This window comes from Vicugna pacos, chromosome 3, assembly GCF_048564905.1.
Source record: "Vicugna pacos chromosome 3, VicPac4, whole genome shotgun sequence".
NCBI classification, from domain to species: domain Eukaryota; kingdom Metazoa; phylum Chordata; class Mammalia; order Artiodactyla; family Camelidae; genus Vicugna; species Vicugna pacos.
The window spans coordinates 36312469-36330503 of NC_132989.1; the positions used below are offsets into that span (position 1 = coordinate 36312469).

The 18035-nt window shown below is 39.4% G+C and overlaps 1 protein-coding gene and 1 long non-coding RNA gene across 9 annotated transcripts in view; one reads left to right on the forward strand and one right to left on the reverse strand.

Moving 5' to 3' along the window:
* Positions 1–18035, reverse strand: part of SNCAIP (synuclein alpha interacting protein) — a 212089-nt gene that overhangs the window by 111176 nt on the left and 82878 nt on the right. The gene's annotated exons all lie outside the window — the stretch shown is intronic.
* On the forward strand, positions 8389–13810 carry LOC140694637 (uncharacterized). Its single transcript, XR_012070223.1, has 3 exons — positions 8389–8454; positions 13280–13361; positions 13729–13810. It is a non-coding gene; the product is annotated as an uncharacterized lncRNA (long non-coding RNA).

Consider the following 18035-nt stretch of genomic DNA (forward strand, 5'->3'; position numbering starts at 1 on the left):
AAATTTTGAAAATATAGAATAAAAATTTTAAACTCAGTGGATAAATTATCTTCTTTAAATTCCAAACTTCAGTTGTTAGATCTCAAACTACAAAACAAGCATTTCAAAGAATATTGAACTTCTTCTTCTGTACCTTCCCGTGAAACACCTAATGGTAGCCTTTTGCTTACTGACACATTTTCAATGGTTGCTTGCACAATAAATGTTGGTATTTTCTAACTGTTTTCTCACTTCATGTATCATCTGGGCTTTCTCTCCTCATTTCCTTACAGCTCAAAGCTTTCTCTTATCTGAAACCATTGTTTGTTCGACATGAAAAATATACTCTGGTACCACTAATTCCATCAAATAAGGGGAAAAACCTAAACCTCAATTATGAAACAATTAATTATAAAACCACTTGGTAGTATTATTATACTAGAAGCTGTGCTACTTCCTCATTGAAAATTCTCTCAATTTATCTTAAGGTATATTTGTGATCATTAATATCCTCACTTTACCTTTTCAAAGCCAACTGTCTCTAAATAATTGACTCATTTAGTCAACAATTATTCATGGATTGCAAGTTATGTGCCAGGCATTGATCAGTGCTCTGCAGTTATGGTAATGAATAAAATCTCCTGCTCTCATGTAGCTAATATTTTGATGGGGGAGAAAGATAACAGACAATTAAACACATAATAACTTCAGGTGAGACAGGTCCTAGGAAGATAAACAGAACAGGAGAGGATGACAGTTACAGGGTTCTGCCATTTTTGAAGAGGGGCTATAGAGAGCCTGGTAAGATAATGCTTCAGTACAGGTGTCTGAAAAGAAAAAAAAGGACCCATCCTGGCCTTAGACCTTAGCCTCACCATAGTTTGGTCATCACCAGAGCTGCTATTTTGATCCCTCTGAAACTATGGTTTCTTATCCGGAGAAGCACAGAGCAATGCTTCTCAACCTGGGATGATTCTGCTTTAGAGGATACTGGGCAATGCCTGGACATTTCTGTCACAACTGGGAGGAGGTTGCTGCCCACACGCAGTCAGTAGAGGCCAGAGATGCTGCTAAATATCCTACAGTGCACAGGGACAGCCCCACAACAACAAAGGATCTGGCCCCAAATGTCAGTAGAACCAGGGATGAGAAAACCCTGCCATAGAGGATGAAGCAAGCTTGGCCTTTCCCAAACCCTTAATACCTCCCTAAGAGAAGACAAATACCAGTACACCATTTTTAAAGAATATCTATGCAGAGCTTACTTACAAAACTTAGTGATTCATTAAAGCAAAACATAATTACTAATATTTTATTATTTCAGTTAGGTATGTTCCTTCATACAAAAGCCATCTGTTCTTTCAAATATCCTACAATTAAATTTGTACTACCTTCAACAGTCTCCAGTTAAAATTACTGCATTTTAAAAAATGTGTACCTAATATAATATGTCTCCAATTGAATGAAAGATTTCAGACAGTACTGATTGTTAGATGTGAGATGGTGACACAAAGCGGGAACATGAGAAAACTACTTGGCCGGCAGGAGTTTAGCTCCATAAATGAATATTTAGCCACCCACAATTAAGAGGCAAGCCGAAAATAATACTTTGTTGATTTAGTTTCACAGCTAAGTATTTAAGTAGGTTTCAGCATTAAAATGTTCAATTATTGTTGTGTCACTGGAAAATCTGGCTGGTATGAAGGACATACAATGTTCATAATGAACATATCTATTAAAACTGTTCTAAGATGCCATCTGTCATGGCATTTCTTCCAATGCAAGTGTAATCACAAGTTTAAGAGGAAAAGAAGAAAAAGACATTCTATTTTGTTTCTTACTTAAGGCAAATACAGTGATAGAGTTTCACATATCAATTGCAAAAATCCCCTATACATCTATGTTAAGATAAGATATATCTCTGATAAGAACAATGTATCTTAAACATTCTGCCACTGGAAAAAGAGCACTGCCTGCTTATCACACCATCACCAGGAAAACAAGTGACAAAAGAAGAGGCTAACACTATGGAATGCATTATACACAGTGTTGAGGGAAGGAGACAGTTGAGGGGACCCAAGGCTGTGTTAAGGGCATGGGCTTTGGGGCCAGAGTTGAGTCCCTTCACCACCATTAACCTGAAAAATAACCATGGCAAGTTCCTTAACCTCTCTATAAGCTCCAGTTTCTTCATCTGTCAATTGGGGATCATGGTCATCAAAGATCCCCCCAGGACTGACATCAGGATTATGTGCGACAGTGACTGAGAGTATGTGCACTTCTCCAGGGGCTCCATAAGTATTCAATAATGACTGATGGCCTTAGTGATGTAACAAGCTGCATCTGGACTGAAATGAGCCTGCCTTTGTAAGCACCCAAATCCATATCCAATGACCTGAATCATAGTGAGAGATGCCAGACCTTTGCTTGCTGGAGGCCCCTTGGACACTTGCAACGATCATTCCCATGGACATTACTTGAGGACCTGTGCATTGGGACCAGTGACTCCCACTGCGGGAGGGGCACAGAGTAGCGCTGGTTCCACTTTTCCACTCACCAAACCACTCAGCTCAGTCTTCTCTACCCTTGGACCTAAAACTTGGATAACAAGACAATAGTTGATCAGCCACTGAGGAGAGGAGCAGAACAGGGGAAAAGGAGAAACTAAAGAACTATAACTTAGGGTGTATTAACATCAATGGCTGGCAGTCAAAATCCTAATTATCATGAGAACATGCAGCTGATGGGCAAACACAGCTAACATGCAAAACATATCCACGGAAATGTTGAGTTCCACTCTCCTAGAGAAAGAGGTGGTGAGAAGACAAAAAGTATACTTCATTTAATTTGCTAGAGGAACTTTCTTGAAGTTTATTTATATTCCTTTAACTTCTGATTCTATGACATAATTAAGAAGTGAATTTATGAGAGACAAAGGATTTTAGAAACAGCTAAATTCAGAATGGGCTACTGTTTATTTTATGTGCTGGCTATTCCCACTACACCCCAGGTATCTCCTCTCCAGCATTTCCAAGATGCTAGGGGTGGATTTCAAATGATGGCGCCTGCCCCAAAACAATGGCATTTTCTACAGAACCCCAAGAGACAAAGGCTCTTACTGACCTTCTGAGAAGGTATGAGATGGACCAAAGTTTTAAACAGTAATAAGAGGCATAGACAATCCTACAGTTTTCCAAATAAAAGTCTTAAAAAACCTGGAGGTTCACTGTACTCGCCTGACTTTAGGCTGAGTTCATTTAAAATGTGGAATTGGGTGAACTTCCAAAAAATTAATAAATCCGAGTCTTTACATGGTTTGTCTTTTTAATACACTGAACAACAGACAGCCTTACCAAGCTGGGAATAGATGGTTCCTATGGTTCAGGTACCGTAAAACTATATGGAGTTCACATTCCTAGGTATCATGTCGATTTTTACATTTCAGAGTACGCACGACCAGTTTTTACGTATTAGCTAGAAAATGCCGATGGCTACAGTAGCCAATTCATTTACTGACCACAGTGCATTTCCCTGACGACTGAAAACAACTTCAGTTTCAAAACCTTCCTTGAGGCCAGGGAACTGAGACTGCTCCAGTCTCTGAGAGTCTGTATACTTCTCTTTCAACACTTTAAAAATGCACCCTGTCAGTTTTAAGAGAGACAAGGTGCTGAATATCCTCATTGGTTAGCCAAGACATAAAGTAGAAATTTCTGGCACTAGAGATTCTAACTTTAAACATTCCTTCCTTAGGGGAGAATAGGCTCCTGGGTTGAAAGAAAGGGAGGGGTTTCAGCCCCAAAACGCATTAAAAAACATTTTTTTTCCCTTGTAGTCCATGATGGCTTGATTCAATTTATGAATGCCTAATCTCTATTTAAGCTTACATCCTAAGGTACTAAAGCTAATTTATGAAAGCTCTCATGTAAGCAGCCTGAAAATCAGCTTAATAAACAGGTATTACTCACCATCAGCAAGTGCCTAATAAATTTGTCTAGACACAGGTGACGAGGTAGTAAAATTTACTCCAAAATTTCCATAGACTTGTAGGATCATGTGGTTCTTCTGAATAATGAAATAAAAGTGTTCGCATATTTTAATAAAAAAGGATCCTTGAAATGATTGTTTACGTTTGTAGCATAAAGTAACAGTAAATATTGAGGACATTATGCACAAGTGACAAAACTGAATACTTTAAGGTCAGATCAACTTTCTAAATTACTTTCACAGCTGCTGTAAATAGTTTGAAAAACATGCCTTTGCTTCCAGGTGTCAACACTTCAAATCAACGGTCTTTTACTCTGTGATTCTTAGCATTTATTGATGAAGGAGAGGAACAGAAGCTTCCCTCGTGAGGGAAGGGAGAGGTCCGGGGTGGAAGACACTGGGATGTTTCGTCTCTCCCTTCCACTTACGCCCATTCTCACCCCCCACCCCTGCACTTAATTCTTACCAGGTCTTAGTCCATATGAGGGGAAAACATGACGGTTCTCTATATTCACATGTACAGCAAGGGAACTGCACTACAGAGTACTATTTACATTTGGCTCCTCAGTATTTAAAACAACTCAGCTGCAGCTCGACCCCTCCTCATCCATCACACGTTCGAGAAGCACAGCAGAATTCCCATGTTCTCCACCGAGCACCCAGAACGAAACTCAACACGTGGAAAAAAACACCTCAGGTGCAACCGGGAAAAGAACCTCCCCACGGTTTCCAGCTCGAAGTAGGCTTCATACAGTCACTTTTTCTGAACCTCTTGTAAGGGCAGTTTATGAGCTCCTGATTACTATAACATATTGCGCTCTTAAAAAGGAAAAGGTAATAGGAGTTTGGCTCCTGGCTGGCATTCCATTTTTTATAGATTATTATATTCTCTTCAAGCTGGCTTGAGTCTGAAATGAATATAATTAACCTCCTGCTCAGATACACGTATCTATTTTCCATTCTCATTCATCTTTCCTCTCTGCCCCTGCAGACAGACTTGGAAAGGAAAGAAACCTGTGTTCAGTGGTCTAACATTCACTGTTAGTTCCCAGACTTCTGTTCTAGAAGCCAGGATCAGTCGAATGTGAAAACAACTTGAGAAATCGCAAGAGGCCCTTCACAGCCGACCAGCTTGCTTTCCATAAATAGCACCCACATTTTCTGTTAAAAATGTTACCAAAACATATCAAGGATATCAGACAGACAAATGATCAGATAAAAACTGGCCACAGAGGCTTAAATCAGGACAGGAAATCTCATGCTGAGATATAAACGGGAAAGAGGAAATTGGGTATTCAATTTTGGACCAATCAATAAAAGACAATATCCCAAATGAAACAGGATTCCAACTTCCCACCCTTCTTTTTTGGCTTTAAAAAAAGTACATCTATGTGGCTTAAACTAGAAAACTGGAGGGTCACTATATTTTTCACACTTGAACAAGAACCTTCAAATCTATCCAAAGTTGGTTCTGATTCTCTTTTGAAGATTCTATTAAGATAGTTTCCTTGGCAAACTGTGCTGGCATTCCATGTATGTGAAAGGGCAGACAACCCAGGACTCCAGTTTTCCATGACTTAGATGGGAATGTGAACACTGGAGGCCTCTGGGCCACATGTAGCCCACATCAGGGATTGATTTGACCAACTCAGTGTTCTAAAAATAAGGAATTTTACAAAAACACCCATATTTTTGTCTTCTCTTGAAATTCAGATGTGGAGAAACTGGCACTACCTTCCCAAATAATCACAAACCCAGCTGCCTCCTGCAGACCAGGCCAACACCACTCAATATGCCAGTTTGCACCACTCCCCTCTGTGTAACGCCCAAATCCCCCCCACCTCCAGTATCCAAGTACTTCCTGCTTTTGTACACATATGACTTTGGGATCCTTACCCTAGAAGCAGAGGTGTGCATGAATCCTTCTGTAAATTCTTATGTTTAGCCCATAAAGAGGTTTTAGGAAATGAACATTCCCTTAAAGACTTAGGCCAAGAGACTCAAATGACACACAAAACCCCATTCAAATACTATGGGGATCTAAAGTAACAGTGAAACCTGAAAGTCTTCATTAAATCGTTGTACATTATATATGAATTCTCAAGATATTGTATTAGTATTTGATTTCTAACTTCACTGTAGGAAAAAAAGAGAACTCAAAGGCATCTTTAATTTGGTGCTCATTCATAAACTTTTATAAATTGTCAGTGTCAGCATAACTTAATATATGTATACACAGATGTAAAACAGTATTACTATAGCACTGTGACTATTTTAACACCCAGAACAATAAAAAATGATAATAAATTCTTAGCTGGCCTTGAGTTTCAGCACTAGTAGTGGTAATTCAGTTTACAGATGTTTAGATTAATACTGATAAATTGTGAATGTGTATTTTTAAGCTGACTGATCTGTGGTGGTTAATGAACACACATGCATGTGTTCATGATGTGTTCAAATCTCTACACATCTATACACCAACATTCTTCTTTTCTGCATTTCAAAAAGCAAACATATTGTCATCTGTTTTCAATATTAAAGTCCCAAATAATTTATAATGCAGAGTCATATAATATATATGGAACACTGTATCAATCATGCAGAAATATCTGTTCCATCCAACTGTTTCTGAAATCCTCCATTAAATTAAGATTTGAGCCGAAACCAAAGACAGATGAATAAAATAATAGTTGCTTGAGAAAAGACATAAAATACTTCACATTGAGACTGTCGTTTACTTCATTCTATCAAAGAATATATGTGACTGAAAATATTACAATGACTCTTCTTATTCCTTATTTTCCTGTAGAGGATGAAATATGACATGAAAAGCCGACCCAAGCAGTACCCTATTAAAATAAGCAAGGTAACAAGAGAATCTTGCCTACTTCAACTGTGCTGTCAAGAACAAACCAGAGAAAGCCCACTGTCATGGAGCAATGGAAGCACTGTGTTATTTGTAACCTGATTCAACTATGGGGATCAGTCAACCATATTTCCTCCAAATACAGAACACGGTGTAAAGGAACATAGGCCAGACATCTAATCAAATGAGAAGCCCACAGGAAGTTATTCTAATTTAAATGAGGTTTAAATTCATTTCAAAAGTCACAGACTTCAAGTGTACAAATTTATATTTTTCCTAGTGGCCCCCTCAAATGATTTCTTTCTACTAGTTCCAGAATCTCCTCATCATAAATGAAATGATTAGAATGTAGGGTCATTTAAAGGTTGGTTTGTTTCTGTACTTCCTATACACACACACACTCGCTTCTCTTTCCTCACATGAATCCCACCAAAGGGGGAATCAAGCATGGGATTTGGAATCAGTACACCCAGCTTCACCTGTGACTCCTGCCCCGTTTTAGCATCGTGGATTTCCTTCATCAGCTAACACATCTCCTAACAGGGCAGAAACCATCCCCGAAGGGACCCATTTTCACAGGCTGCTGGGCCACTGTCATCAGCACTACAGTCCTGGTAAGTGGGCATACACACATTTGCCTTTTAAGCACAGAAGCTGCCTCAAGGGTCAGATGAAATAAACACTCAGTTTAAACATCAAATTTCTGAGGTTTGTGAGTACAGAAACCTGCATAAGGCAACATGGTTAAAAACCAGGGTAGAAAGTTATCCACTGAAGCAGAAAATCTTTGGCCAAGATTCAAAGATTCAAACTAACAATGCAGCATGAGATCAATAAAAGGGTCTCAATTTGGATAGACCTGGCTTGGAGTCATGACTACACCACTAACTAGTGTCATCTTAGACAAGCCACTTAACCTATCTGTTTATTTATCAGTAGAATCAGAAGAACAGTTCCTTCCTCACAGGGATGTTACACAGATTAAGTGATAGGTTCAGCTCCTAACACAGTGCATAAGACTAAAAGTGGCTCAAGCTATTTACCAATTACACACCGTCTTGTGCACACACATGCATTCTCTTGACAAGCTGTAGGTAACTAAATACATGACCTCTTCCCTTTTCTATGCAAACAAAGACTTTTTCAAATAAAGTTTCTCTTAGCATTATTTCCTTTGTAAAATGAGGCTTCTGTGATAACACCAAATACAACTTAAATGTCAACAATAAAACAATAAAACATAGATTTTTTTTTTAATCATTTCCATTTCTTTCTCAGAATTCCAAAATATTTCAGTCATTTGTTATAGAGGGCACTGTTGTTCCCCATCACAACTGAAGGACTTATCCCCCCCAGCTGCTGGGAAGGATGCTGCCAGACAGCTGTTGGCTGTTGTCTTCTCTGGGAATTGCCCCTGGCTCGGAGGAGCCCCTCCACTCCCCACGGGTTGGCTGAGGCCTTTGGTGAGACTGCATCAGAGCCCAACTTCTGCCCACTCCTGCTTCCTCCCCTTCCTTCCAAAGGTGTTGATCCCAAGAGCTCTCTCCAATAAACTTCCTGCATGGACTATTTCCCAGGGATCCCAACATGCAGCAGCTACAGTCCGGAGTACATCTGCCAGAGTGAGTGTGCTTTAAAGGTTCCTGAGGTCAGGCTTCCTGTAACGTGGTGAATGAAGTATCTTTTACTTTGATGAGAGCTAACGTATCCACTTTCCCTACAACTACAAAACAGTACTTCTGACTGAGGAAGATGAGAGAAAAAAATGAAGACATTAAGTTAGCCAAATAATTAGTTTTGCTCATTTGATCACAGAATCAAATGGTTAACTGAACTGCGCCACTGTTTTGACGTTGTAAAGACAAAGCCCTCTATACGGCACATAAAGAAGCTTATCTTTTGGGCCCTTGGCAATTTGTTCAACTCAAACTTCTCCATAAAACTGCCCTCACCCCCAACAACTATATTCCACTAAAGATGAATGCTAAACCATTAGGTTTTATTTTTATTATTACACAGTATCTTGTTGTCAACAATAAGTGAACGGGGGAAAATGCTTGAAAATATGTACTTAAATTGCCTAAAAGTTTTCCTCCCACCCTTTAAACTGTGTTAGTTGTTAAAAGTGAAGGCACTTTGTCAAATACATTTAAAAGCATATTCTGGCCAAATGTAGATTTAATATCTCTGGCAATTTAACAATATTTCCTAAAAACTGCAGTAACTTTATCCATACCTTCAGGGTCAACATCACTTTTGTCCTAAGGGGCATAAATTGAAGGAATAATCCACACTTACCCAGATTCTGTGGTTAATTCACTTGCATAGTGGTGACAATGACATAGTTTATATGCTATTTAATCTAGGACTACTGTAAAGTTGCACAATGTCAGCACATTTTCTAAAAAGATATTTTTCAATTACAGAATAGAACTTTTTAAAGAAACAACTTTTCTAATATGAGCCCAGAGTTCCCTTATGAGGCTCTGCTATTACAGTATTTTCTCTAATCCACTCTATGTTTTCCTCTCTAAATTTTACTACTTTCTCTACATTGACATGAGCTCTACTGAAACTCTCTAGAGTATGAATTAGCCAGGTGTTGACCTTGAACAAAGACTTGACTTCCAACTCATTCTTTCATACAGTAAACAGTTCAACTTTTACAAGCCTTCTTAACTTGTCACCCTTGTCTGAGAGACAGTACAGTATAACAACCAAGAGTGTGGACTTGGGTCTGAGGGTCCCATGTTCAAATTCCAGCTGAGCCTCTTGTTAGCTGTGTGACTTGAACAAATCACTTTAAAACTTCCTATGCTTCGTTTTCTTCATCTGTATAGTGGAGATGTTAACCATTCCTCTCTCACTGGGCTACTGTGACGATTAGTGAACATATGTAAAGCATTTGGGACAGTGCCTGCACATGGTATGAACGTGTCTGCTATAATTAGTTTGCCATTCTATTTTCATTTTCCTCGAGTTCCTCTTCTTATGAGAAGCCTCTTTGGGGGATGCAAGCCTGCTAAGGCATCCCCTCATCTTGTCACCAGATTCGTCCTCTTGACTCACTTCTCTCCTCTTCACAAAGCTCAGTTTTCCATTCCTTTCTTGGGGTCGTCATCTCCACCGTTACACACATTCCACTTCCCCGTTATTTCTGACTTCTTATTGCCATCTGGCTCCAAACATTTCACTTGCAGCCTAACAATGATACCATGTAAAATATAAGCTACCAACATGACTAACCTGCATGGCTCTCAAAATGCAGGACTGCTGCTGTCACGCAGCCTTGCACTGGGCTTTTAACGAGCTGTGTAGTAAGCTCGGTCTTGGCTAAATTGGCAGGAGATACTCTAATAGTTTGAGTGCTGGAGGGAAAGGGCAAGCACCTAGGACGTAAGATGCTGAGTTTCAAATTAAACATGAATTCTGAAGAGCCCACTGCTTTTCTGCCAATGAGGTATGGTCTCTGTCACCAAAGTGCCTTTATTTCTACTTCATCTAATATCATCATCGATATGAGCTCTGGTTCATATTGAGTTCCCGCAACTCTTCAAGGCTGCGTGAGATAGAAAAGACTCTATCTTGCTTTCCCAGTAGCTACTGTGTATTGGCTCCGCAAGGCAGGCAGCAGTAAAACCTAGTGGGAGTCAATAAACTGAGTAGATAGGACTCGGAAAATACCTAACCAACCAAATAGGTTCCGTAATAATGTGACATTTTTATAGTCACATTTTTTCACCATAACAGCACTTGAGTGGTACACATTATAGTATTTCAATTTAGCCATTTATCTAAAAATGAGTTTTATCTTGGCTCATAAATAAACAGTGACATTCCAGCGATCTGAAAAGCTCAGCTTCACCTTTTGCTGCAAAGCCCATTTTACAATTACAGAAACATGCCCTTTTGTGCCATGTTGCTTAATCTTTGATTTATGGCTCTTATCTTTGTACGAACCGCTTTCTGTAAACTACATGAAGTTTGCACAAGCTCAGCGATTTCATTCTTATTTCTAATCTTAATGGGTTATTTTCTCCTTAGCGGCCATGCCCGTCTACCAAACAGGTTAAGGAGAAAGTATTCACTCTTTCAGTTCACCAAATATCATTCAGGGTCTCCGCATGATCTCAGTCTGAAATAAGTAATGAATTTTCCTAAAAGCCTTGGCGAGCTCTTCCAGAAAGTCTTTCTTTCCTGTTGCCTGCCGCTCCTCCCACTTCTTGCTCCAGTGCACCTCCCAGCAAAGCCCTGACAGGCCATGGCTCCCTGTCCTCCCTCCTTTCCACACTTAACTTTCCCCAGACACCTTCAGTCAGTGTGCAAGGGAGAAGAAAATTAAAACAGCACAGGAGAATGGCTCTTCCTCCAGTTCCATCTTGTCTGACTTTCAGTGGTGACACTTGGATGGTTATGGAGTTACTCCCCACTTCTTCCAGAGTATATCTACAGCTCTAGGTCTTGGTGCATAGTTCAGGGGACACTGGAGATGTCTTTTATGGTAGTGTACTTAATTTGAAGGAAATCTGTGTCTTGTTCAAGGTTCAAGTGTGGGTTCTTACGTCTTCCTTCCCCTGTATTCATACATTATAGACTTGGAGGGTGTACCTCAAAGTTTGTGCTCTGGGGTTGTTACTAATGACTTGTTTCATTACAGATGTATTTTCTTCTCTGTTTTTTCATTATTTCTGTTGTTGTTTGGAGGTGAGGAGAAATGTACTTTCACTCCACCATTTAAAGTAGAAGTCTTTATAAGACTTTTGTAAAAATGCAGAAAGATGCTGATGATACAATGCTAAGTGAAAAACTGTAGGCTACACGATAATATATCCAAGATGGCCCATAATTATGATACCAAATACATGAAGGGGATAACACACCAATATGTTAAATCACTGTCTCAGAGATGGATAATGATTTAAAAGTTTTCTGTTGATATTTCTCTGTATTTTCCAAGTTTTGTGCTTCGAGTGAAAGCATTACATTATACTGAGCAAACAATGTTCACAAAAACACAATCATGTAGTAGCACAATCTTGTTTGGGACTCTCGACTATGCCCAAGCTTATGTGTGTACACTTTTTCATTCAACAAATACTGAATTTCTGCTATGGGCCGGGCACTATTCTAGTTTTAGGGAATATAGCAGTGAACAAAGGAAAGTCTTACACATAGCAGCTTAGATTCAGGTAGGGGAGATAGATAATAAATAAGCAAATAAACCTAAGATATGTTAAGCTGGGTAAGTGCAATGACAGAAAAAAATAATGCACCGTAAAGGTGCAGAGAATGACAGTGGATTGAGAGTAGCCACCAAATGTTTTGAGTCTATATTGATCAAAGAAAGCAAGGAAGGCAAAGGAGCTAAAAAAGCAGTCACTTAGAAGAGACTCACTAAATTCATACTACAGATTCATTCACTATTCATTATCAGTTAAGTGGTCATTAAATTGGTAATTTTTTTTTTTTGATTTCTGGGCAATTCTCCTTAAGGTCACAATATTTTTACCTTAAAATATATAGTGACTATTTCTTCTGAGCATTTGTAAAACAGCATATTTTAAAGGTTCTTCCTGTTAAGACATTTAAATAGCTCAAATAATGAATAGTAAAAGGGACTGCTTAATGAACAATGAACTTGAGAATTCCCACCAAGCAGGAATTAACTAGGTGCTGTATTTTAACACACTGGGTGCATTAAAAGATTGTTCACCTTACTAACTCTTTTCAGGAATTGTGTGCGGAAACTAAACGCACTTAGGCGGGACCCTCACAAACACCAAGTTCCTTGAAGTGAACTTCAGCAAACAAAATCGTCATTTAAAATGTAAAATAAGGCAAAATTTCACCCATTATAACACATCTACAAAACACAATGAAAGCTAGTCAAAAACAGGAGTTGAAGTACAATGCAGTAACCGGTCCCCTTCCCACTGAGGCTAAGGATACCGTCCTCTGTACACAGAGGGACGCCCACACTTCAGTGAGTGCTCGCTACACCCCGCTATGCTGCAATAGCACAGGCTTTTCTGTTTCATTTAATCATGAAAACACCCAAGGAAAGTACCTCCATTTCAGAGGTTAAGTAAGTTGCTCCAGGTCCTACAGCTAGTAAATCACCGAGCAGGAATTCAAACCAGGCACCCTGATTCCAGGATCGTCACTTTTAACCACTACTCCCTACTGCCCAACCCTAAGCTAACGATGACACCAATGGAAGCTTCATTTTTGATGGAAAGAATTCTGCACTATGTAACATACTTCCACATTCAAAAAATTAATAAAATTAATTTTAATTATTTGTTAATATTAATTTAATTAATAAAATTAATTTTGTATCTAATTTAAAAATTTCATGGGTACATTTAATTTTAAATATCTATTTTTGAAAGCCATCACATATTACTCTCTCATGATATGTCTGCTTTTAATTTTGTTTCCTCTTAGGCTGTTGCCACGTAGGCTACTTCTGCAACTAGACAGCTGCTCCTCTCTTAAAAAACCCGTTGCATCAACGTTAGTAAGACTTGTAAGTTAAAGTAAGCTCCACGGCAAGTTCTAAAGAACACAAGCCATGCTCTGTATTCTTCCATCCATCTATCCATCAGTTCAATAACTCCAGGAATCACTATAATAAATTCTCTCCATTTGATTTCTACTGCCTCTATCCTAGTATAAATCTCTTCTAAGTTTTCACTTGTTTTGATAAAATACTATACTTACTGGCCTCCCTGTAATAAATCTCTTGCTCAGTCTTCACTCTTCTGCCACGTTCCCTTTCCAAATCATAGCTCAATTTTGTTTTTCCCCTTTAAGAGAGATAATGTATGCAAATAAATTAGCACCTTGCCTGGTCTACAGTAAGTACTTTGTTAACGCTATTATTTTTGCTACAGCTCTGAGCCAGACGTGAAGCTGAGCACTGGGACCGTGGCAGACATGGACGAGACATGGTGCCCGACACCAAGGAGCCCAGAGTCTAGTGGAGAAAAGTAAACAGTCTCCCACCACACAGTTGTGGAAACACCTCACCCCAGCGTGGGTAGAGGCAGAGGTCAGGAGGAGTGAGCTGACAGGGTAAGAAGGCTGAGAACAGGAACAGGCAAATTCCCAGGGCACTGATAGACTGGAAATTACAGGCAGCTTCACGTCATTCAACAAGTCTCGACAAGGGTAGGGTATCAGTCATGGGACCTAGGAGGCTGTACAAGTGGACAGGGCCAAAACCACAGGGGTTTGTATGTCATGCTAAGGATTTTGGATTTTATCCACAGGCAATGAGAACCTACTACAAATGTACTAGCACAGTTACTGATGGATTCATTCAGAAAGATCAACTTGGTAACACTGAGGTTAGTCATCGATCAGAAAGGGGTGGAGCTGAGTGACGAGGCTGCTGTGGTACTCAAAGGGACAGATGATGACCACCTGAATACAGATAGTAGGAATGGGCATGGGAAGGAGATAGTAATGTTGATAGTAACTGAGTAAACAAGGTGACTTGTTGAGTATATGGATGTTGGGAGATACTGGGAGGGTTCAAGAGAAGGGAGTGTCATGGATAATTACTTTGAAAATTGGGGCCATTCACCAAACTAAGAAATTGGGACAGAGTCAAGATTTTGAGGGAAAATGATGAGTTTACTTTGGGGGGGATGTGTGCAGACTTTGTGAGAGCTAACAAAACATCAAAATGCAGATGAGCAGAAGTCAAAGAGCATCTCTAGCCCGGGGCTAGAGATAAAAATTTGGAAGTCACCAACGCAGGTGACAGAATAACCCTTGAGGATGGATGACACAAAAATCCATGCAGGATTTATGAATATCACTTATTAAAAAAGACAGATATGCTTTGTCCACACTGGGAAGCAGATCAACAATCGGCTCCAGTTATCCTTTCAACATTATCTCCTGCCACTCCACACCACCATACATCTTACTGTGAAGTCACACCAAAACACTTATAACTTCCCAAGTCTGTCAGACTCCAACACCATCCACTAAATTTTCTGCCTGGTGAACATCTACTTGACCTTAAACTCTAAATCAAATGTCACTTTTCCTGGGAAGCCCTTGATGATCTGACCACCCCACTCCTGACTCCAGGTGGAGTTCACTGCTCCCTCCTCCTTCTTTCTACAGCACTTGTTCCCCACCCCTACTGTTGATAGACAAGTTTTCCTCCTCCACTAGATAGAAGGTTCTGAGAAGGAAAAGGCTGCAGCTACACAGGAAAAGGTATAAAAGCACGTTTACAGAATGACGGCATAAAGCAACATGTCCTCCTTCTGCAAACATCATCCGTTACTCTAAAGAGTCTATGATTACTTCTGTTTGGCAAGCAGCCACAGAAGGTTCTTGGGTATACTGTAATATTTTCAGTATGATCTACCAAGAATTTTAATTTATTCCCATGTTTCCAGTATGCATGTCGACACACTGATGTGGTGAAAAGAGTGTAACCATTTAGAATAATAATTACTATGAATACTCTAGTTCCTCTCAGTGAATATGCCACTGTATTTCACTCAAGGCAAAAAAAAAAAAAAAATGAAAAGAGATGAAATCTAAAGAGTGAAAGGAAGTAACCGGAGGCCTCCTTAGCCATCAAGTGAGAGGTCACTTTGATATAATCTCTCTTCCAGAAAGGACAAGTCAAAGACAAGAAGCAAACAAACAAATAGTTGAGAAAGTTTGTATCTGTTAAGTGCCCAATATATGAAAGGGATATTCTTTATGAAGAAAGAAGACAGAAACCCTACATGGGTTTAACTTTAAAGAAAATGCTAAAGAATAAAAAGAAATCCAAACATTCAAAGGACAATCATTCCCTCCAGAAGTAACAGCTCCTTGAATAGAAGAGACAACCTGTAAATCCTTATTCAGACTGACATCAACAGGCCTTTCAAATTGCTAGTCCTCCCTTGTCTCTACTTAACTGTACAAAAGAGACATTTCTGAAATTCACTTTCTTAATTTGTTAGAGAATACATATACATTTTTTCCAAGACATTGAGAGAATCATGTATATCGTCTGAAATTTCAACAACTATGAGAAATTTATTACCAAACTGAAAATTGTAGGACATTTTGTTTTTCAAACTGACCACTACTTCTTCAGGGAATCTGTTAGTTTTCTTTCTTGACAGTTTGAGTATACTACAACTTAAAGATGAGATGGCTCTAAATATTACAGAGTGACCCTATTTTACAAGACTTGAGAATGAGAACTCTAAGATGGAAGTAAGAAAAAGGTGTAAGTGCAGAAAATCTACAATATGAGCATCAAAATGCTGGTCTCCTATTAATCTTTGATTATAAACAAACATATTTACCCTCAAGAGTCTGGAAGGAGTTCAATCCTAAGGATCAACTGTCTTGTCAATACCAAGAGGGTATAAATGTGGAAATGCTTAGCTCTGGCTAATTATAGTAATTAAGGTGAAGATGCTGAGTCATTCATGATTCAGTCCAATTATTATTTAGTGGTCATGAATAGGCTGTTATTACATTAGGTACACCCATTTATCCCAAGTAGGTTATGTTTTAATTTACTAAATACTCTGAAGTTGCAACTTTCTTTTCCAGACATGCTGTGACTCTGTATCCTGTGCAAAGAAACAAGGTCAAAAATCTTCATCTTTCAGTTGTAAAACTGAAGCACTGTGTGATCTTACCCACTGACTCCTCTGTTTCACTTTTCCCATTTTTAACATTTGTAAGATGATAGTTGTTCTGTCACCCTTTTAAAATTTTAAAACATTGTTAAAACAATTAATGACAAACCCAATACTTTTGTCTAAAAAAACCTGATGATGATAATAATACTTAACCTTCTTGAATACTTACTATCAGCCAATCACTGTTTTAATTTCTATCTAACTCACGTGATTCTTACAACAACCTCTGAGACAAATTATTTGTGTCAGGTTCCCTCACTTGTGTTAGGTTCCCGAGAGGAGGCAGGTGGCACAATCAAGTGCAATTCAACTCTATTTTAATAAAGAGGTCATTTGCAAAGGTGTGGGCAGGACTTGGAGAAACTACAAGAGATGGGGCAGTACCCTGAGCTAGCAAGACTAAAGGGGAGCAGTTATCAACATGAAGTGTCTGGGGGAGGGCACAGTTACCAGAATTCACGACGGCTGCTTGCCGGAAGCAGTGGCTAACAGTCTAGGGAGGTGACCTGAGAAGGAAGGAACTCAAGAAATGAAGAGCTCAAACTCTTTCTCCCTATCTGTCTGTTAATCTCTTGATGATGCCTCCCATTGGCCAAACCCAACCAGCACACAGAGCAGGTGGAGACAGGAAGACAGTGGATCAGATATGCATGGTTCCATTTTATCCCCATCATCCAAAACTTACCTTGAATAAATAAAGCAATCAATACTGATTAGTGAAAGAAGAAACAATATCAAAATAACAAGAGGTTCAGTAAGCTGCTCCAAATCACACACACAGTAAGAAGCTCTGAGACTCAAACCCATGCTCATAACTGGAATAGCAGTCTGCCTCCAGCCACCATCTTTACCCCACACCATTTGTAAGCATGCTGTTGGGTGCTTCGGGTGACATTGAGAACGACAGGAAATTATCACCACCCCCCAGAAGCTTGTCATCTGTGTGCCAGTTTTGTTATCTTCCCATCTCATTATTGTCAAATCTCCAAATTCCCTTTTAGCATCAAGAGCTCTTACAATTCTGCCACCTATTCCAGCTAGCAGCTGAGCAGTGAAATCTTCCACCACGTGGCATTTTGTCCACTTGTCTGACAGAATCCTGCTTCACAGGGATGTTCTGAGTATAAACAACACAGGTTACATGATGGTATCTTTTGAGAAGACAAGCCTTTAACCTCTACTTACTGCAATGGACTAAGCCTTAGGTCTTATATTATTAATACCTTTACTTGCATGACAGGGTGAAGGATTTATTTACTCAGCCAACATATACTGATCATATAGTATGTGCCTGAAACTGTGCTCCGTACTTGCGCAGACTGAGAGAACGTTCTTACTAAAATCAACAAGTGGCTTTCTACAGGAATGAGTCAACAAGTACCCAGAGGGAAGTTTAAAGCATGTTACTCACCAGGAGACGTTGTGGGCACATAGCCTAGAGTTCAGTCAGGGTCCTGCCCTCAGCAGCACCTGGTCCCTCCCCAGGTTGTTCTGAGTTTGAACACACAATAAAATCCTGTAAT